The sequence below is a fragment of the Triticum dicoccoides genome, chromosome 7A, assembly GCF_002162155.2.
Source record: "Triticum dicoccoides isolate Atlit2015 ecotype Zavitan chromosome 7A, WEW_v2.0, whole genome shotgun sequence".
Lineage (NCBI taxonomy): Eukaryota > Viridiplantae > Streptophyta > Magnoliopsida > Poales > Poaceae > Triticum > Triticum dicoccoides.
This window is the reverse complement of record NC_041392.1, coordinates 407,239,440-407,261,129: the sequence shown is the minus strand read 5'-3', so window position 1 is coordinate 407,261,129 and position 21,690 is coordinate 407,239,440. Positions and strand designations below refer to the sequence as shown.

Here is a 21,690-nt window from a genome sequence, read left to right as displayed (position 1 = left end):
GAGGGGGAGGCCCGCCTGGGAATTCAAGAACTCGGCGGACATCATGAGGCTGCGGCCGGGCCTCAACTACAACTTCACCGTCTTGGAGCTGGACGCAATGCTCCTGGAGTTGTTCAAACGCGACCCCCAGCACCCATTCACGCTGCCGAGGGGCGTCGTTCCATTGTGCAACAATTCTTCGCTTGACCGGATCCGCGCCATGATGCTGTTGTGTGATTCACACGGAATCGTTCCAACTTGGCAAGAGCCTGTGGATGACGTCGTGCAAGCGTTCTTCGACAATTTGGAAGAAGTGCTGGTCCACGCTGACGAGCAGAAGAGCCTCACCCGTGACACCACCAACGAGGAGCTGCAGCGCATCGCCACTAGGGCGGAAGAGGTTGCGGCCGCAGCTGCCGCGGGCGTGTTCTGGTTCACAGTGGAGGAGGCGGAGGCGGCAGAAGCGGCAAACCTTACCGAGCGCGCGGAGTTCATTGGCGAGGAAGAGCCTGCCGGTTCTGAAGCCGAGCCGAGCGAGGCCGGCGAGGAAGAGCCCGAGCCTTCAGAAAGCTTGCCGCAGGCGGAGCCCCCGGCCCCGCCAAGGAGGCGTCTTTGCAGGGCCGTGGACGTAGCGGGGCGGCAGCCAGGTCAACAGCCGCCGAGCCGTGTGACACGCTCTACCGCGGCAAGCAATGTTGCCGCGGGAGTGCCTCACACAGCAGCGGCAACTGGAGCGGGATCTTCCCGGGCCGCCGCCACCGCCCCTGCCAAGCGGGCAAGGGATCCTACTCCTCCGCCTCGCCGCACCAGAGGGGAGCCGGACTTCGATCCTTCCGCGCTCAGCTCCGACGAGGAGGAAGAAGAGTAAGTTTCTTTGGTGCTCTTGTAGTTCTTCAATATAGCTGTTTTTATCTTGTATCTGACTTGCTTCAATCTGGACTCCTTTCTTTTCAGGACACTGGCCCAGAGAGCGGCGAAGAGGGCCAAGGCCGCGGTGATTGTCATCGAAGATGACCCCACCGTGTCAGCAGGGGGTGGGTCCGAGACCACCTTGACGGACCCGGCAGTCACTCCTCAAAGCAGCCCCAAGCGCAGCCCCCAGCGTAAGTTCATAGTTAGCTTTCTGCTGTCGGGCGCGCATGAGTGCTTTTTCCTTTGTTGATATCTTGGTTGTTGATTTGTGTAGGAGCAGAGCAGCCACATCAGGAGCGCCCGGAAGCTGGTCCCGAAGTGCCATCTGCTTCGACTACGCCGCCAAGGGAGGGGTTCCCGGTAAGGGAGCGCTCTCCGGCAAGGGGCAGCACCGTCGATCCTGCGGCGGCCGAGACCGCAACTGCAGATCTTGGCGCAGGTAATTCACTTCTCCAAAAACTTTCCCTTGGGTTCTTCTTCTTCTGATTTTCTTGTCTTTGATTTTTGATTGATTTTTCTCCCTTCTTCGTTCTTCAGACCCATCTACGGCTGAGCCAATGGAGACAGAGGGCGCCGGCGAGGAAGGGACCGGTGCTGATGAGGCCGCCGGCGATGAGGCCGCCAAGGCTGCCGCCGCAGAAGCCGGCGAGGAGTCGGGCGATCGCACTGACGACCCTGAGGCCGCAGGAGCGCCAGGCGCTGCGCCGACCGCCGATCCCTCTGTCGCTTCTGCGTTGCCGGGCTCCGAGGAGCCCCAGTCCGGCGCCTACTTGAAGGCCGGCGATGGTATCTTCATCAAGCTACCCTGGGCGTTGAGCTCCATGGCGCCGGTCGAGGGGGAAACTTTTGATGGGGAGGTGCTTGCCTCCGCCGGGCTGTCGTTGGTCGACGCGCCTAGCAGCAGCAGTGGCGAGCCTGAGGAGGAGCAGCTGTTGCGGAAGCTGCTGTCACTCTACCGCGCCCGGCAAGCCAAGCTGGCTTCCCGGGAAGCGCTTGTCGTGAAGGCGGGAGTTTACATGGAGAAGCGCGCGGAGGAGCTCCGGGGCCAAAATCAAGAAGCTCTCCGGTCCCTGGCACAGGAGCGGGAGCGACTCGACGAGGAGCGCACGGCCTTCCTTCTCGAGAAGGCCGAAGCTGAGGAGGAACAAAGGCTGGCCGTCGAGAAGCAGTCCGCGCAAGAAGGAGAATTGGTGCAGCGGAAGGCCAACCTCGACAGCTACGAGGAGGAGCTCGCCGAGCGCGAGCAAGCACTTGGCGGGGTGCTCAAGGAGGCAAAGGACGATGCCGCAATCGCAGAGGCTGCCAAGAAAGAGCTGGAGGAGAAGGTGGCGCAGCTGGAGGCCAACATTGGGAAGAGCGGCGAGGAGCTTGCCGCGCTCAAGTGTGAGCGTGAGAAGGATGCTGCCGCCCACGGTGAGCTACAAGGCCTTCTCGCTGAGAGGGGCAAGGAGCTCAGCGCTGCCAAGGATTCCAATGCGGACCTGGAGTTGAAGCTGGCCATGCTGATGCAGACGCTGGAGGCCGCCAAGGAGTGGGGGAAGACCTTTTCGGAGAAGGTCAAGGCAGACAAGGCGCTGCTGGAGAGCATCGCAGTTACCCAGAACTCGTTCGGAGACACTGTGGAGCACTGGACTGACGGTCTGGTGAATATTGCCGCAGTCATCAACGAGGAGCTAGCGCAGCTGGGGATGGAGGACTTTGGGTATCCCTCCGACGAGAATCTCCACCCAGCACCAAGATCAGCCTGTTCTTCAAGGGCGTGGCGACGGCACTCCAGCGGCTCCGGGAGAGGATCCCAAAGCAGTTGGCCGACGAGTCACACAAAATCTGCGCCGGGGTTCTCCAGAAGGTGCTGATGAAGGTGGCCTTCCGCAATCCAGGCCTGAGCTTCACCAACGTCCTCAAGTCCTTGCCGCCAAACGCCGATCGGGACGCACTCAAGGCCCTTGTCGCACCCATTGTGGACAAGGTGAGTGAGATCAAGAGGGTCGAGGGCGGACGCGTAGACTAGGCCGCCCATTTCTTATTTTCCCTTGTCGCTGCTAATCATGTTATGAAAACAGTCTGTTAGAGCTGCGACAAGTTATCTTGTAATATAACTTTATTTCTGTTATCAATTGCTATGTTATTTCCTCTACTAGATTCCTTCCTTTGTATGTTTTTACCCTACGCTTCTAGGGAACTTGTCGGCGCAAGCGCCCGAGCCGCGAGCGCTGGGTGCGGGACGTCAGCAGCCTGCTGGCGGCGCTGCTTCCGACAAGAAACCTTGTCGCGACTAGATGCGGCACAGTTAAGTTGTTGAGCAGACTCGAAACAAAGTAAGGGCGCAACTAGCCATGAGTTGGTTCCTCCGCGCACAGGTTTTCCATACAAAGCAGGGTCGTTCGAGGAAGATAACTCAAAATTTAAAAAGTGATTGCTCAAACTTTGGCAACTTAGCTTTTCTGTCGTTTGCTTCCCGGCAAGGCAAAACTTTGCTTGAACGATGCCTGGTCCATACCACAATCTTCTCCTTCCCCCCGGCAAACTTGTGTGCGAGGGAATCTACTTTTCCTTTGTTGAAAAGAAGAAAGAAGAGAAAATAATAATATGGAGCCCTTCGGCTCGTTATTGCTTACCGGATGTAGGTGATGCATAAAGTGTCAGATAATACATGCAAGAAAGAAACTAATGCATGAAATGGACAAGTTGTGCGGAGCACACGGGGTTCTATTTATGCACGGGATCTGCGCCCGGCTTTGTACAAAGGATTACATGCAACAGCGGCAAGACTTGTACAAAAGGTGGTTGCCGGAACGGGGTTCCGGCAACCGCGCCCTACGGGGAAAACTTACGAAGATGTGCTATGTTCCAGGAGTTGCTCACCGGAATGCCATCTTCGGTCTCAAGGCGGACAGCGCCGGGCCTTGTGACTCGTTTTACCTGATAAGGGCCTTCCCACTTCGGCGTCAACCTGTTGGAATTCTTGGCGGACTGAACGCGCCGAAGAACAAGGTCGCCTTCCTCGAAGCTTCTGGCTTTAACTTTGCGGCTATGGTAGCGGCGCAAAGCTTGCTGGTAACGAGCAGCTCGTACAGGAGCCTGAAGACGATCTTCCTCAAGGAGCAGTGCATCGTTTTGCCGCAGCTGTTCTTGCTCAAGCTCATCATAAGCGAGCACTCGAGGCGATCCGTATACGAGTTCCGTGGGGAGAACTGCCTCTGCTCCATAGACTAGAGTGAAAGGTGTCAGGACAGTGGCTCGATTTGGCGTCGTTCTGATCGACCAAAGAACCACTGGCAGCTCCTCGATCCACAGCCTGTCGAAAGTTCTGGTCTTGAGCCCGCGCAGCACTTCAGTGTTTGCCCTCTCTGCTTGACCGTTGCTTCTCGGATGAGCAACAGAAGTGAAGCAGACCTTGGCACCAAGGTCTTGGACGTACTGCATGAAGGTGCGGCTCGTGAATTGCGTGTCGTTGTCGGTGATGATCCTGTTAGGGATCCCGAAACGGCAAACAATTGACCTGAAGAACTTGACTGTTGACTGTGCTGTCACCTTCCTCACTGGCTGCACTTCCGGCCACTTTGTGAACTTGCCGATTGCGACGTACAAGTACTCAAAGCCCCCGACAGCTCGGGGGAAAGGGCCGAGGATATCGAGCCCCCAGACCGAAAATGACCAGGATAAAGGGATCGTCTCGAGAGCTTGAGCTGGCTGGTGTATCTGTTTGGAGTGGAACTGGCACGCTTCACACTTGGTTACTTGTGCAGTTGCATCCTGGAGGGCTGTGGGCCAAAAGAAACCTTGCCGGAAAGCTTTGCCGGCAAGTGCTCTTGCGCCAATGTGGTGGCCACATATGCCTCCATGTATCTCTGCCAACAACTTTTGTCCATCTTCCCGGCAAATACACTTCAATTTCACACCGTTGAGTCTTCTTCTGTACAGTATGCTATCGACAAACTGGTACATACTTGACTGCCGGGCTACTTTTTCCGCTTCTTCTTGCTCTTCGGGAAGTTCTCCTGTCTGAAGGAAATGGACAATCTGCTGTGCCCATGCTGGAGCTTGTGGCTCGACAACAAGGACTAAAGGCACATCTGCTGCTGCGGGAACATTCGCTTCTACGGCAAGGACCTGTGGTCCTGCCGGAGCTTGATGTTCCCCGGCAAGCTTGCCGGAGCAAAACTTGTCGGGAGCGTCTGCTTCAACGGAACAAACCATAAGGCTTGCCGGAGCAGACTGCCCCTCAGCATCCTTGGTGTTGATCTTGGGGACTTTCTTGGCGGCGGCTTCAGGGAGCTCTGTCGGGAAGTAGTCACCAGAAACCAACTTCCTCTTCTTGCTTTGTCCAGTTGATGGTGTTACGGATGGTTGAGTCAACTTGAGCACAAAGATCCCTGGTTCCACAGGTAACTTTAGTGCGGCGCACTTTGACAGGCCATCAGCAATGACATTCTGAGCTCTTGGGATATGCTCCGTCTGTAGGCCATCAAAGTGCTCTTCTAGCTTCCTCACTTCATCAACATATGCTTCCATCAATGGACTCTGGTAGTTCTTGTTCACTTGGCGGACGACAAGCTGTGAGTCACCCCTGACAATGAGCTTCTTGATCCCAAGGTCTGCTGCGATTCTGAGACCAGCAAGCAATCCTTCATACTCTGCAGTATTGTTGGTTGCTTGCTCCTTGGGAAAGTGCATCTGGACTACGTACTTGAGGTGCTCTCCGGTGGGTGCGACAAGCAGCACGCCCACACCGGCGCCTTGCAGCGAGAAAGCACCATCAAAGTACATCAGCCACTCTCTGCTTGCCTCTTTGACGGGGATGCTCGTCTCTGGAATTTCTTCATCTGGGGTTGGCGTCCATTCTGCTATGAACTCTGCCAATGCTCTGCTTTGGATAGTTGAAGTGCTCTCAAACTTGAGGCCAAAGCTTGACAGTTCCAGCGCCCACTCGACAATCCTGCCTGTTGCTTCTAGATTTTGCAGTATCCTCTTCAGCGGAAAGCGAGTGACGACTGTGATCTCATGTGCTTGGAAGTAATGGCGCAGCTTTCTCGAGGACATGAGGAGTCCGAAAAGCAACTTCTGCACACCAGAGTACCTTGATCTAGCCCCCTGTAGAAGGGAACAGACAAAGTAAACTGGACGCTGCACCATTCTCTTCTGCATCTTATCATGCTCCTGCGCAGATCCATCTTTGTCGGGACCAGAGCTTGTCGGCGAAGCCCCCTGCTTGTCGCTGGATGCATCTGCCGTGGTTGCTCGCTCATCATCTGCCTCCCTCTCCGCCACTAACGCAGCACTAACCACTTGATTGGTTGCCGCTATATACAGCAGCAACTTTTCTTGCGGCTTAGGTGCGACAAGTGTTGGAGTGGAGGACATGTATCTCTTCAAGTCCTGCAGCGCAGCCTCCGCCTCCGGAGTCCATTTCATTGGACCTGCCTTTTTCAAAATTTTGAAAAATGGCAGGGCGCGCTCAGCAGATCTAGAGATAAACCTGCTGAGGGCAGCCACGCAACCGGCAAGCCTTCGTACATCCTTGACGCGCTTTGGTGCTTCGATCTGCTCAATGGCCTTGATCTTGTCGGGATTGGCTTCAATTCCCCGCTGAGACACGAAGAACCCGAGAAGCTTGCCGGAAGGAACTCCAAACACGCACTTCTTGGGGTTAAGCTTGAGGTTGATCTTGCGCAGGTTTGCAAATGTCTCGTCTAAATCTTGAATCAGGGTCGCCCTGTTCTTGCTCTTGACCACTATGTCATCCATGTAGGCTTCCACATTTCTGTGCATCTGCGGCTCAAAAGCGTGGTGGACTACCCTTGCAAATGTCGAACCAGCATTCTTCAAACCGAAAGGCATCCGTACGAAGCAGTACGTGCCACACGGGGCAATAAATGCGGTTTTCTCTTCATCCTCTTCTGCCATGAAGATCTGATGATATCCTGAGTATGCATCAAGAAATGAAAGCAAATCACATCCGGCTGTGGAGTCAACAATCTGGTCAATGCGCCGCAAGGGAAATGGGTCTTTGGGACAAGCTTTATTAACATCAGTGAAGTCAATACAAAGCCTCCATTTCCCGTTAGCCTTGCGCACGACAACAGGATTGGCCAACCATGTGGGATGGAGCACTCCTCTGACAAGGCCTGCTGCTTCCAACTTCTTGATTTCTTATGCGATGAATTCTTGGCGCTCCACTGCCTGTTTCCTGACTTTCTGCTTGACAGGCCGCGCATGAGGACAAACGGCAAGGTGGTGCTCAATTACTTTCCTGGGAACACCGAGGATATCAGACGGTTGCCACGCAAACACGTCGACATTCGCCCGCAGGAAAGCAACGAGCGCGCTTTCCTATTTGGGGTCAAGAGTGCCGCTGATGGTGAAGGTACCACCAGTGCCGTCCTCCTTGGCGGACATCTTCTTGGTCTCAGGTGGAGCTGCCATTGCCTTCTTACACTTGCCGGTGGAGCTCGATGGTGCGTCCTCGATGGTAGCGCAGCACTCCGAAGAGGTGCGCTTGCCGGAGTGGGCATCAGAGCTCTTGCCGGACTTGGTCTTCTTATTCCCTCCGGGAGCTTCAGCGGCAAGTGTCTTGCGTTCTGCTGCGGCTGCTGCTTCCCGGTAGATCTTGTCGGCACAGATAAGAGCATCTTTCTTGTCGCCAGGGACAGAGATGACACTTATCGGGCCTGGCATTTTCAGTACGTTGTATGCATAGTGAGATGCTGCCATGAACTTGGCGAGTGCCGGACGGCCAAGGATTCCATTGTAAGGTAATGGAAAGTCAGCAACATGAAATGTGACCCTCTCAGTCCTGAAGTTCAGCTCGCTGCCAGATGTTACCGGCAACGTGATCTTTCCCTTCGGCTTGCTCCTTCCCGGGTTGATTCCTTGAAATAAACTGGTCTCTTCGAGCTCGCTGTCAGGGATCTGGAGTTTCTGGAGCACCGCGGAGGACATCAGGTTCAAGCCGGCCCCGCCGTCAACTAGCATCTTAGTGACCTTGAGGTTGCGGATTGTTGGTGAAACCAACATCGGCAAGCACCCGACCGCGATCAGGGTGGTCCTCAATATCAAAGATGATAGGCGTGCTGGACCATTTCAGAGGCTTGCGTGACTCGACGGGTGGTTCTGCTGCATTAACTTCCCGCACCCACTACTTGAGCTGACGGTGCGAGGTATGCAGAGAAGCACCACCGTCAACGCACAGGACCTCTGTGGCCTTCTGGAACTCCTGCTCATCAGTCTCCTCATCATCCATGTTTTCATCGTCGTTGTCATCTTCATCCTTGTCGCGGCCGCGAGGTGGTATGTCTCCTTGCTGCTGCTTGGCCTTGCCGCGGCGTCCTCCTCGGCCGGGACGTTTCTTGCCGGATCCCCCAGCACCTTCCTGGGCCTTCTCCTTGTCGCGCCGCTCGTATTCAGCTTTCTGTTGCTCAACAAGCTGCTCGACTTTCTTACAGTTCTGGAGATCATGGCCCTTGGTGCGGTGGATCTTGCAATACTCCTTGTTGGTGCCGTCCTGCTTGTCGGCGACCGCCACCTCCGCGGCAACCTCCTTACCGGAGTCGCCAGCTTTGGCTTCCTTGGCGCCACCACCGTTGCCGGACTGCTCAACAACTAGCACCTCTTTGCCTTTCCTCCTTCTGTTGTTCCGCCGCCGGTTTTTCCTTGCCGGGACAGCATCTTCACTGTCAGATCCTCCCGCTCCTACATTCTCTCCGGGGAGTCTCCTCCCTTCCTCAGCACGTGCACACTTGTCGGCGAGTGCATATAACTCACTGACATCCCTGATCTTGCACATCACCATTTCCTCCCGCATCCTGCGGTTTCGCACATTCTGATGGAACGCGCTAATCACCGTGGCAGGGTGGACGTCTGGGATGTTGTGCTGTACACTGCTGAATCTCTGAATGTACTTGCGCAGGGGCTCTCCTTCCTTCTGGGCGAGCAAATGAAGATCACTCTCCTGGCCATGAGGCTTGTGTCCGCCTGTGAAGGCGCCGACAAACTGATGGCACAGATCAGCCCAAGAGGATATGGAGTTGTCCGGCAAGTGCATGAGCCAGGATCTGACGTTGGGCTTGAGTACCAGCGGGAAGTAGTTGGCAAGGATCTTGTCGTCCCGTCCCCCAGCAGCCTGCACTGCAATGGTGTAAATGCTGAGGAACTCCGACGGATGCGTCTTGCCGTCGTACTTCTCCGGTACGTCTGGCTTGAAGTTCTTCGTGCTGGGCCACTGGACTTGCCGCAGCTCACGGGTGAACGCAGGGCAACCTCCCGCGTACGGCAGATCGCCTGGTTCCCCTGGCGCATGCATGTCAACAGAGGGCCCAACGCGCTTGTCGGATTGACGTCGCGCTTCTCTTCGGCGCTCGATGCGAGTTCGAGCGTCTTCTTGTTGTCAATCATGAAGAACTTGGCGCTGATCGCGACGAGCTCGTGGATCCGACGATGCAGTGGAGTCGCTGTCGAGGTGGATCCGGTGAGTCGGCAATCTTGGCCTTCGGGGTGGTGATTGCATGGTAGTTGCACCTCCACCCGTTTCGTCGCCACCGGCTCGCGCCCGGCAACCCTGCTGCGGCGGCGACGCGCTTGGCCGCCGTGGAGTGTCGCCGTTGGCGTAGCCGATGAGACTCTGAATGGTGGCCCTCCATTCGTCGATCTTGTCCGACGTCAGAGGGTAATCTAGGAGAAGTTGAGCTCGCGCCAAAGCTTCTACTGGAGTGGTGGGTGGCAGTGGCGGACGGCGCGAGGAGTGGGACGTGCTCGGACTTCTAACTATGTTAGAAGGAGCAGTATCCCGTCCAGGCGACCGTGCCCCGCTCGTGCCAGCATGCTGGTGTGCATGCTGGTCTTGAGCGCCCCGAGATCCACCAGCTTGGTCTTGGCCTATCATGCGTATGGCACTGCGAGCGTCATGACGCTGTTGGTCTTGCGCCTCCTAAGAGTGGCACGGAACATGTACAGTCGCCGAGGTTTGTGCAGCCTTGTCCTTGGACCTGGCAGCATCATAAGCTTCCTCGTCGACGTCCATTCTTCCGCCGGCATCCATTCCACCACCCGTTTGCTCCAACGGTGGCGGAAGTGACGTGGACGGAGCGGCTGCCGCCGAAGTCTTCTTCTTCGGTGGCATGTTGATGAAGGGAATGAAGATCTAGCTCGTGTGAACGCCGGATCAGGTTCACACAATCTCGACGCCCCCTACCTGGCGCGCCAAAGATGTCGGGGAAACTGATCCACGAACACCTATGGGGCCGGTGGACCGGGCCCCTTTCGGTTCGGCGGGGGGCGGAGATCGCACGAAGAGCAGATCGAGGCGAAGCACACGAGCAGTTTACCCAGCTTCGGGGCTCTCCGGAGAGATAACACCCCTACTGATGCTTGTTTGATTATCTTGTGTTCTTGCTCCAGAGAGAGAGAGCGTAGTCTTTTTCTGGGTTACGAATGGGTCGAACCTTGCGAACCAGTCGAACCGAACCCCCTCTACGTTGCGCATGGGCCTCCTTTTATACGCTGAAGGGGTCACCGACAGGTGGCAACACAGAGAAGGGTACAAATGTAAAAAGTGAGGTGGTTGGTACAGTTACTTGTACAGTGCACCCTACCTAACCCTGACGGCAGGGGACAAGGGCATTAAATGCCTGTCTGGGTCGCCCAAACAGTGCAGAAAATGACCGTTAGGGGCGCCACCGTTCGCCACGATGGCGATCTTGTCAGCTTCGCATGCCACTGCGCACCGCTGGCTGCACAGCCTCCCGCCACGCGCGCCTGGAGAGGCCCCCAGAGCGACACGTTGGTGGATGCGCTGGAGCGTGGGCACATAGTGGCCGCCTGCCGCGGCAAGTGCCTTGCCGCTGCTGTTATCTTGTCGGGTCCGGAAGCTTGTCGCTCACCGGGCCTCGAGGTACCTTGGTTGGTCTTCCCGGCAAGCTCCTCTTGCCAGGGCCTTGTTGCCTTGCCGGAGCGCGTGGCGCGTCGCGGCAAGTTCCTTGGAGTGCCTTGGTTGGCCTTCCCGGAAAGCTCCTCTTGCCGGGGCCTTGTCTCCTGAGCTTAAATACTTTGTTCTTGAATGGCCCCAAGGGAACCATGGAGGATCTTGGCGTTCGCCCGGCAAGCCTTGCCGCGGGGTGCTGCAACTGCCCGTGCACAAGTTCGGGGTACTAGGGTACCCCTATTCTAGTACACCGACACAACCATATTCTTACTTCCAAGTGGACAATTTAAATTTGATGTCATTTCTTGGTGGTTGTATTAATAAACTCAAATGGATAAATTTCTAATTTTGAAGTCTTTAATCTTCCAAGTTGCAGATGTCATTGGGTTACTTACCAAGATTAAGCCAATAGAATCAAGGATAACAAAGAAGAAAACACCTGCAGATGTACGTCAGATTGAAATTCTAATGCCAGAGTAAGTGTATATCCATGTATCAACTTTTCACTAAAGGGTAAAGGCTGTTTTCTTCCACTTATATTATTATTACCATTAATTACTTTGGAATGAATTATTCAGGGATGATAGAATCAGAGTATCATTATGGGGAAGATTAGCTCATCATTTAAGTGAGAATGTAATTGGCAATCAAACAATTATTATTGTTACCTCAACAACGGTGCAAAAATTCAATGGTAAGTTGAATCTGTTTACATGTCTTTTTTCATACCATAATAATGAATCTAACTAATTTATTGTTCATTAAATAGGTTTGTGCCTAAAGTCAACTAGCGCCACAAGATTATATACGAATCTAGATATACCCGAGACTTGGGAACTTCGTGGCAGGTATTAAGCACAATTTGTAGGTTCTAGTCATATAGAATTTCATAATATATCTTCATTTACTAACTTTTTTTATATCCACTCCACCGAAGAAACTTTACCAAAAATGATGGAGATAGATAAAAGTACTCAAGGGAAACTAGAAGATCAAATGTTTTACAGAAGGATAACCTTAAAAGAACTTACTAGAATTAGGCACGATAACCCAACAGATGAGGTAATGAATCAAAACTCTTCTAAGACATGATATTGTAGAAGCCTCCAATACCTACAGATGTATTTGACATATTTGTATGAGTGCCGCATATTCTTTAAAGAGCTATATTTTCTTCATCAACTTTCAGGACTTTGTGTTCACAACAATAACTACAATTGATCGGTTACAAGAAAATATTCAATGGTGGTACATGTCATGTGATGTTTGCAACAAAATTGCTACGAAAGAATCACATAATTATTATTGCAAGAATTGTGATATGTATCCAGAAGGTTTAACACCTAGGTAAGCATATTATCTTGATTTGACCATCATTATGTACTATCACATTTGTGTTACACTAATGAAATGTGATTCTAGGTATCGTATTCGGCTTCAAATTAGTGATCACACTGCTACTACAAGTTGCAATTTGTTTGATGAAGAGGCTGAAAGAATGCTCAATACATCAGTCTCATTCCTGTTGGATTCCTTAGATAAAAAATCTGAAGAAGTCCTAAAGATAATACAAGAATTATGTGGACAAAGACTTATCTTTCGATTCAAACTCAACAATAAGAACCTCACTCTAGGCATGCAGAACTATGCAGTAAAGAAAATATTTGTGCCTGATGAGAAGCTTGAGAAGCGATACTTAGAGGATAAAGCTGAAGAGGTAATGGTCTATTAAACTATCAAATCTATTTAAACACCAACTATTATACTTTTATATGGAACTATTGAAGCAAGTATTTACAATTCTTAATCCATTGTGCTTAACAGGATTTGATGGATGATGAAGTGGACAACATGTTAAAACGAGAAACAAAGAAACCGAATGAGCCAGTCAAAAAGGTGATTGAATACTTCACTGTACAAGCTTTTCTTTACATAAATTCATCTCTTAATTCATCCATTTATGTGATTTTTTCATGTACAAATCAGCAAGTGTGAACTTAGCAAAAACATATGTGAGTTGGTCCTTGTGAAAGAGGAGCCAGAAGATAAAAGCAATGGGAGTACAGTACATCAGAAGGAGCATCAACATCAAAAATCATCAATGAGTGTCGATGGTGGGAAAAGGAGGCGAAGATCTGTTGTATTATCAGACTCGGAGGATGAAGAAGTGGAAAATAGTATATCTGAAAAATTAGAAAAGGCAGCGCCCAAAAGCACCAGAAGTGTTCATGCAAAGAACAAGACAAAAGTTGAACATGAAGGCTCCACAAGGATGACACGAAGTTTGACCAAGAAGACTAATAGCATCAAGATGATGTAATCGTCAACTCAAAGGTCAAGTACACTAAACAAGACCCAAGAGAGGAAGGACCTTTTCCAGAAATTTTCTGGGACAGTACTTTATCCTATATTTATTATTTTAATGTATCCGACTGGAATATTTAGTGTGTTTTTATATATATGATCAATATGTATGAACAATATGACATTTTGTTTTCAAACAATTCAAGTATTGTATACTATTCAGAAGAGAGAATGACCAGTACATTCCTTTGATCTTAATCAATTTAGCATGGCATTTGTGTGGTTGGTCAAAGCTCTAATGTGCCTGCAACATTTGCTATAACTACAATGTACTAGCATGGCCTAGAATATATGAGAACAAAAATGCTCAACTGTATTTGAAAAGATTGAGTTGGAAATCCATCTGGAATACTATGAAAAAAGTAATCAAAATCATCGACTACGAATTGTTCCATATGAAGCCACAATGAAATTTAAAACGACCGAAAGATGGATTGAGCTTTTATCCGGGGCGTATATTATTACATCACGAACAAGCATATGGATGGGGACTCACAGACTTAAGCTTATTTTTTTCTCACTAACCCTCAAAAGATCCGACCATAATTATTTTGCAAACAAAATGTATTTGGGCCAGACGCATACCTAGCTGAACTAGGTACTGACTAGGCAGGATAGTTGAAGGCCAAACTTGCGCTGCTACTTGCGGCACTGATGCACCCAGGTTCTACTCCTTAGTGCCCGCTGCGCGGCGCTGCTCCATGCAGGTTGATAGCTACTTGGTTCACCTCGCGAAAGCTCGCTTGTGCCGGCGTTTCCATGCGGCCGCCGGCCGCGCCACCGCATGCCCTCCTTGGAGCAAGAGCTGATCCAGTGAGAATCTTAGCCCAGCAGGTCGCCGGAAGCTAATCGCAAGCGATTTGCTCATCCAAAAAATATCCTTTTAGAAGGAACTGTGCGGAAGAGGAATAGTCCATTGATATGAAGTGTGAGAAGATAATAAGCGGCGTAGCAGGAATTTTATTTTATTTTATTTGGACAGCATTGTAGCAGGAGAGTTGAAGTGTGAATAAAATACAGTACATTTTTAGGGGAGCTAGACAGCTTTCTGACAGCCAAGCACCAGCCCAAATTAGCTAATTAATCAGAAGTTGCTGGTGTAGGACTAACTATTAGTCGTTGCTCAAAAAAAGCTACTATTTATTCAAGCTAAATTTCCTTTAAAGACAATCTATATTGTACTGTCCGATTTTGACTCACTACATGATTCCTAATCCTACACGTCTAGGAAAACATCTAACCATATCATTATATAAAGTGCATCATATCGCCTCATCGCCGACTGATCCATCTTCTCAAATTCGAAGCAACTCGACGACTAAGCAGGCAGAGGTTCCAGGGTATTATATATTTTCTCTCTTTAATCTGTGCATTAGTTTAGCTTCCTTATCAGCCAACATATTCTCACAAAACTTTCTCCTTGGGTGATCTACATTAGTCAAATTGCTAGATCATAGTCCCAGAAAACAAACAAGAGGTATGGTCACATACACTCATCCCTCTGCTTATATCACATAAACATCATTCAACCATAATTTTACAAGACATACATTCATAAATGACCCATGATGCACTTTCTCAATAGCTACTTTTTCATGATGTCGGGAAGATCAAACACACGAGACGGCCGACAAATTGAAGGTATGGCAACAACTCCAACAACTTGCATCCAATATACGCCGGCGACACCCAAACAATCACAGGCACAAAGAAACGTCCAACGAACTGAAGACACAACATCAGCACCATCAGCCTCAGGTGATATCCCGATGCAATTCTTCATGCGTGTGCCTGCATTTTGATCTCAGCTCAACATTGCGTCAAAACTCTTCTCATACTGAACTGTAAAGCTCTTTTTTTTCATGCATCCTAACACTACCATGATAATAATGTGAAAGCTACAAAAAGAGCAACATGGTTGAAAAATTATTGATTTTTAGTTCCCTACCAGATAAACAACATTAATCTCCAGATGTACTGTATGTGACAATGTCCATTAGTAGTCATCACCAAATGCACTTGCATGCCTGCAAAAGCAAAACACTATTAAGTACTCTCTCTGTAGAGATATAAGAGTGTATAGATCACTACTTTAGTAATCTAAACACTCTTATATTTCTTTACAGAGGGATTACAAAATAAATCATATTACATGATACTATGTTAAGGAAACTATACACACTGACGAAATCACATTTGCAGATATGAGAGTCCAACATATGTTAGACCCAGCAGCTCACCAGACAAAAAGAAAGAAAGAACAACCTCTAAACTCAAGGAGTACAAAGCGGACAAGGACTGCAGAGGGAAGAAGAAATGCAAACACAGAGGCTCCTAAACGATTGAGAAAGGCTAATGCTGAAGAAGATAGGGAATTGAAGTGCGCCAGAAGCGAAACCAACAAAAACAACACTAGAGTCAATGTTGGAGACAACAACAGAACCAGAACCTCAACAAGTGCTAATAGCAAGCCATGGAACTTCGGAAGGCCAACATACAAATGCCAATATTGCAAAGCATTGCTATGGTGTGAAGAAAGATTAAATTCGAACAAAGGAACTACGACACCCTCTTTTGGAATATGCTGCAAACAAGGGAAAATCGATCTGCCGCCACTAAGAGAACCTCCACCATACCTTAGAAACCTCTTAAGAAGTGAAGGGAAGGATTCGGTAAACTTCAAAGAAAATATAAGGTCATACAACTCAATGTTTTCATTCACATCGATGGGAGGAGCTATGGACAAGGAAATAAACACTCGCAAAGGACCTTATGTTTTTCGTTTGCATGGACAAAACTACCACCATATCGGAACTCTTTTGCCTCAAGGTACAGACAAACCTCGGTTTGCACAGCTATACATCTATAATATCGAAAATGAGGTGGAAAACATGATAAGTGCGTCAAGATGCAATGATAAAAAATCAACAGTGGACCCCAATATCGTCAAAGAACTGAAAATAATGCTCGACGACAACAGCATCCTTGCAAAAACATTCACAATGGCAAGAGATAGATTCCAAGAAGGAGACTACCATGATTACATACTTCGGATACTAGGCAAAAGGAACGGAACACACAACCTTCCATCCGCATCTGAAGTTGCAGCATTGGAAGTAAGAGATCCAACCGAAGAGAGTGAAGGACGTGACATTGTTGTTGAGTACAAAAATATGGAGCCAGAAAGGATATCAGAGATCCACCCGAAATTCATGTCCATGCAATATCCGTTGTTGTTCCCATATGGAGAAGATGGTTTTAAACTTGAGATACCCTACAAGAAAACAAAAGGAGGTACAAATAGCAGGAAATACGTAACATTGTTGGACTACTATGCATTCTACCTATAGCAACGTCCTGATCAAGGAATGTTACTACTCAAGTCCGGGCATTTTTCACTGCAATTTTGGGAGGATGTATACACATGTATCGAGCAAAATAGACTAAACTAGATCCGACACAATCAAGGAAAGCTACGAACGGAACTTTATAGTGGATTGCAGGATGCGATTGAGCGAGGGGACACAAGAACAGAGCAAGTTGGAAAGAGGATAATTGTGCCTTCATCTTTACAGGTGGTAGAAGAAACAAGGCACAATATTTGCAAGATGCCTTTGCAATATGCCATTGGGTTGGATACCTAGACCTATTTATAACATTCACATGCAATGCAAAGTGGCCTGAGATCCAATACATGCTAGGTGAAGCGGGAGGTGGCCAAAAGCCAGCCGATCGGCCAGACATTGTGGACAGAGTATTTATGATCAAACTAAAGGAGCTAATGAGAGACATAAAAGAAAAGAAATACTTTGGAGAAGCAGTTGCAAGTAAGTCCCATTGACTATCAATCTTTACTCTTTCTTGCATCATCTTATAGTCCGTCAGACTGTTGCTCTTTAGAAACATGCATCATCTTATACTCCGTCAGATTCTAGCTCTTTAGTAACATGCATTCCAATTTAAGCTAAATCTGACAAACTATTAATAAACTGCAGTCATCTACACAATAGAATTCCAGAAGAGAGGACTCCCGCATGCGCACATACTAATATTTTTGAAGGACAAAGACAAGTACCCGGAACCATCGCAAATCGAAAAAATAATAAGCGCTGAGATCCCAAACAAGGATGAGGATCCAGAGGCATTTGAAGCTATTGAGATCTTCATGATGCATGGCCCGTGGCCCGTGTGGAGAGGCTAAGAAAAACTCACCATGCATGGTGGACCATAGATGCACCAAGAATTTCCCAAAAAGATACAATGCCAGCACTACCATTGACGAGGACGGATTTCCAGTATATAAAAGGAGGGATGACGGAAGGCAGATCAAAAAGGGAGGGGTGATGCTCGACAACAGATTTGTCGTGCCATACAACTGGAACCTTTTGGTCAAGTATCAAGCTCACATAAATGTTGAGTGGTGCAATAGGTCCAGATCAATCAAGTACCTATTTAAGTATATCCATAAAGATGACGACCATGTTACAGCCTTGCTCAAGGAAAGTGGCACGGCAAACGAAACTGACGAGATCAAGAAATACCTAGAGATGAGATACATATCAACATCAGAAGCATGCTGGAGGATATTTCAGTTTGATCTTCAGTATCGCGATCCAGCAGTTGAGAGGCTACCTTTCCATCTTGAAAATGAGCAACAAGTCGTTTTTCCAGACTCCACTGATCTTGAAAAGATAGTAACAAGGGACGGATCTAAAATCACCAAGTTCACTTAGTGGATGGAGGCAAATAAAATATATGATCTAGGAAAAGGATTGACTTACGCAGAATTCCCTACAAAGTTTGTATGGAAAAGCGAAACAAAATGTTGGCAGAAGCGAAAAAGGGACTACGCAATTGGAAGAATCTACTATGCACATCCCGCAAGTGGCGAGAGATATCATATGAGGATGCTTCTAAACACCAAGAAAGGATGCACATCATTTGAGGACATTAGGACAGTTGATGGAGTCATTCACCCAACATACAAATCAGCATCCCAAGCCCTCGGATTTCTCGATGATGACACTGAGTGGATTGATTGTATCAATGAAGCATCAAGTTGGGCTTTCGGAACACAACTGCGTCAGTTATTCACCACCATATTGTCCCATTGCGAAGTCACAAACCCAAAGGTATTGTGGGATTCAACATGGGAGGCATTGTGTGAAGATATGCAATACAAAAGAAGGACTATTCTAAACTTTCCAACACTTTGGCTTACAAACACACAGAAGAAAGCGTATGGTCTGATTGAGATAGAAAAACTGATGAGGCAAGTAGGAAAGTCACTAAAGGACTATCCAGACATAGAACTACCAAATGCTGCAGAGCTAGAAGAACTTGGGAACAGACTAATAAACGAAGAGGTCAACTACGACATGGACAAACTCAAGGATGAGCACAAAATCATACTAAACAATCTTAACCAAGACCAGAAAAAGGCCTATGATGCAATAATGGAGTCAGTCGACAAAGGCCTAGGAAAGCAGATATTTGTCGAAGGCTACGGTGGCACAGGAAAAACCTATCTATGGAAAGCAATAACGACAAAGCTAAGATCAGAGGGGAAGGTAGTGCTTGCGGTAGCATCATGTGGCATTGCAGCGTTGCTTCTCCAAGGTGGAAGAACAGCACACTCAAGGTTCCGTATTCCACTTAATATCACTGAAGAATCAACGTGTGAAATAAAACAAGGCTCGCATTTGGCTGAACTGCTAAAGAAGACCTCGCTTATATTGTGGGACGAGGCTCCTATGGCAAACAAACACTGCTTCGAGGCACTAGACAAAAGCCTGAGAGATATTCTAAGGTTCACTAATGAAAACAGCTATGAAAAGCCATTTGGTGGAATGACAGTTATACTAGGAGGCGACTTCAGACAAATCCTGCCAGTTATAACCAAAGGAAGGAGAGAGCAGATAGTAAATGCTTCAATCAAAAGGTCATATCTGTGGAAACACTTTGAAATATTTGAGTTAACACAAAACATGCGGCTAAAGTGTTTGTCAGATGATCCAATACAAAAGCAAAAGGTCGCTGAATTTGCAGAGTGGATACTACAGATTGGCGATGGCAAAACAACATCAGATGAAGGACGGGATTGGATAGAAATACCAAAAGACCTACTGCTAGAGAAAGGAGAAAATCGTAAAGAACAAATCGTCAAAAGCATAAACCCAAGTTTGCTGCAAAATTACCGTGAGTGGGATTACCTAGAAGAAAGAGCAATACCATGTCCAAGAAATGATACAGTCAGGGAGATAAATGACCACATAATGAGCCAAATACAAGGTGAAGAGGTGACATACCTAAGCCTGGACACAGTGTGCAAGGCAATGACAAATACCAACATCATGATGAACATGCAGCCTACTGAGCTCCTCAACACCTTAACGTCCCCAGGAATACCAGACCATAAGTTAAAACTGAAGGTAGGTTTGCCGGTCATGCTCCTACGCAACATCAACCAAGCAGCAGGCTTATGCAACGGTACAAGAATGACAATTACACAACCTGGAAACAAATACATCGAGACACAAATAATCACAGGAACACATGTCGGCCATAAGGTATACATACCTCGAATCATCATGTCACCAAGTGACTCAAAATGGCCATTGGTGCTGAAAAGAAGGCAATATCCATTATCAGTGTGCTTTGCAATGACAATAAACAAGAGCCAAGGTCAGTCCTTAAACAAGGTAGGAATATATTTGCCTAAGCAAGTGTTCTGCCATGGACAACTATATGTGGCACTATCAAGAGTGACAAACAAGGAAGGATTGAAGGTGCTGATCGATGACGAAGAGTGTCCAACCGAAGATGTCACAAAGAATATTGTTTACAAAGAGATTTTTTAATTGATAGTGCAGTTCCTCAAGTCATTAGACAATTCATGTATAATTACATAGAGTCACAGACAACCTTACCATACATTTTGAACAACACATTTACTTGGTTGGCATGTTAAATTTTTAAATAATTATTAATCCATAGATATATATGTTTGATCTTTCTATAAAATATTAAATTTAAAATTAGTTATTTATCCTTGAATATTTTTAACACAAAAAATATCGCAGCAGATGAAACAATGAAATCACCAATGGATTCCACCTACAATAAGCTTTTCACAATCTCCCACATTATAGCCATGACCCACAACTAAAATACATTCACGGTTAATCTCAAAATCCAAATCTTTTAAAAACGTTCTATAGAAAGTTCACCAATTAATTCCCCTAAATAGCCATTACTAATCTCTCACAATCTAACACTCACATCTCTCTCACAAATAGTTTCCGATTCCCCAAATCTCCTCAATTTGTCTCTCTAAAAACATAGGCATTAGCCTCCTCGAGCGAATAAATGTATGCATACATATGGATCTTTAATCTTTCAATAAAATATATAAATTTCTGTTCATTAGTTCTGTATACGTGAACTAACTCTATCATGTTTGTACACATAAGTTCTTTCTACATTAATATTTATATAAACTTAGAAGTAATTTCTGAGAGCAAAAAATACAGATCGTACCTTTTTCATTTGGCAATGGATATCAACTCTACTGAATATAACATCATCTCTTTCATACCACATACTTCCAGAAGATCACGATACCAACTCTAATCCCTCTAATGAATAGTCCCCAATTCTCAATCTATTTTGTAGCAGATCCAAGAAAAAGTTCCTGCAGCAAGGAGATTTAAATATCTTCTTTACTAAATCATGAGCGTGGTTGTGGCATGGAGATTTTACCCAACAATTTCTAATCTGGGATGACATTTACCTCAAGTGAGATGCACAAAAATTAGGGATTTCACCTGTGAAGGGCTGAAGGCTCCCTCAAATCCATTCGGAAAAAGAGATCGGGAGAGACGCTGCGGCATACATCTTCCATCCGCTGAAGCTATGGTTGGCGGCATTACGCAGCCGAGCCAGCGACGAGCGCATGCGATGGTGCTGCCACTCAGTGGCGGCGCCACGGTAGGGGCGACTATGGTCGGCCGCCCCGGGTCGCCGAAATCCCCGTATACGAAAAATACGATTCGTTTTCCGCATGGGCTGATACATGCGGGGACTTGCACTGGACTGCACGGTCAAACACAAGCCCAGTAGCAGCCCATAGCCCCAATATGTTAGCGGCCACGCCCCAATCCACCGAACACGTACATGCAATCCGAGTAAACCCCCAAATCAAGCCATGCAGCCAGCGCCTAGCAAGGCCAACCTAGCTGCCGCCGACTCGCCGCCACAGAGCTCTGCCTCGCCGGACCGCCAGCCACCGTCCGCCAGCCGCCGGGCACCTGATCCAGATCTAGGTCCGTGGATGAGGCAAACCAAAAGAAGATGTCCCGGGTCTGGGAGGAGGCAGCGACGGCAGAGCATCTAACTCGTGCAAACGTGCAGCTATAGTTTGCAAAATCAGCAAGCGCAATCAGCAAGTAGTCCAACTCCAATCCATTTTCTTCTGATGTTGATCTTCAATGTGTACCCAACTACAAATTGTTGCT

The 21,690-nt window shown here is 48.1% G+C and overlaps 1 long non-coding RNA gene across 1 annotated transcript; it reads right to left on the bottom strand.

The window, feature by feature from the left end:
* Nucleotides 1-15,130: 15,130 nt before the first annotated feature.
* LOC119334523 lies at nt 15,131-19,833 on the bottom strand. Its single transcript, XR_005161386.1, has 3 exons — nt 19,754-19,833; nt 19,483-19,626; nt 15,131-15,201 (listed from the first exon to the last, which is right to left on the bottom strand). It is a non-coding gene; the product is annotated as an uncharacterized LOC119334523 (long non-coding RNA).
* Nucleotides 19,834-21,690: the final 1,857 nt, after the last annotated feature.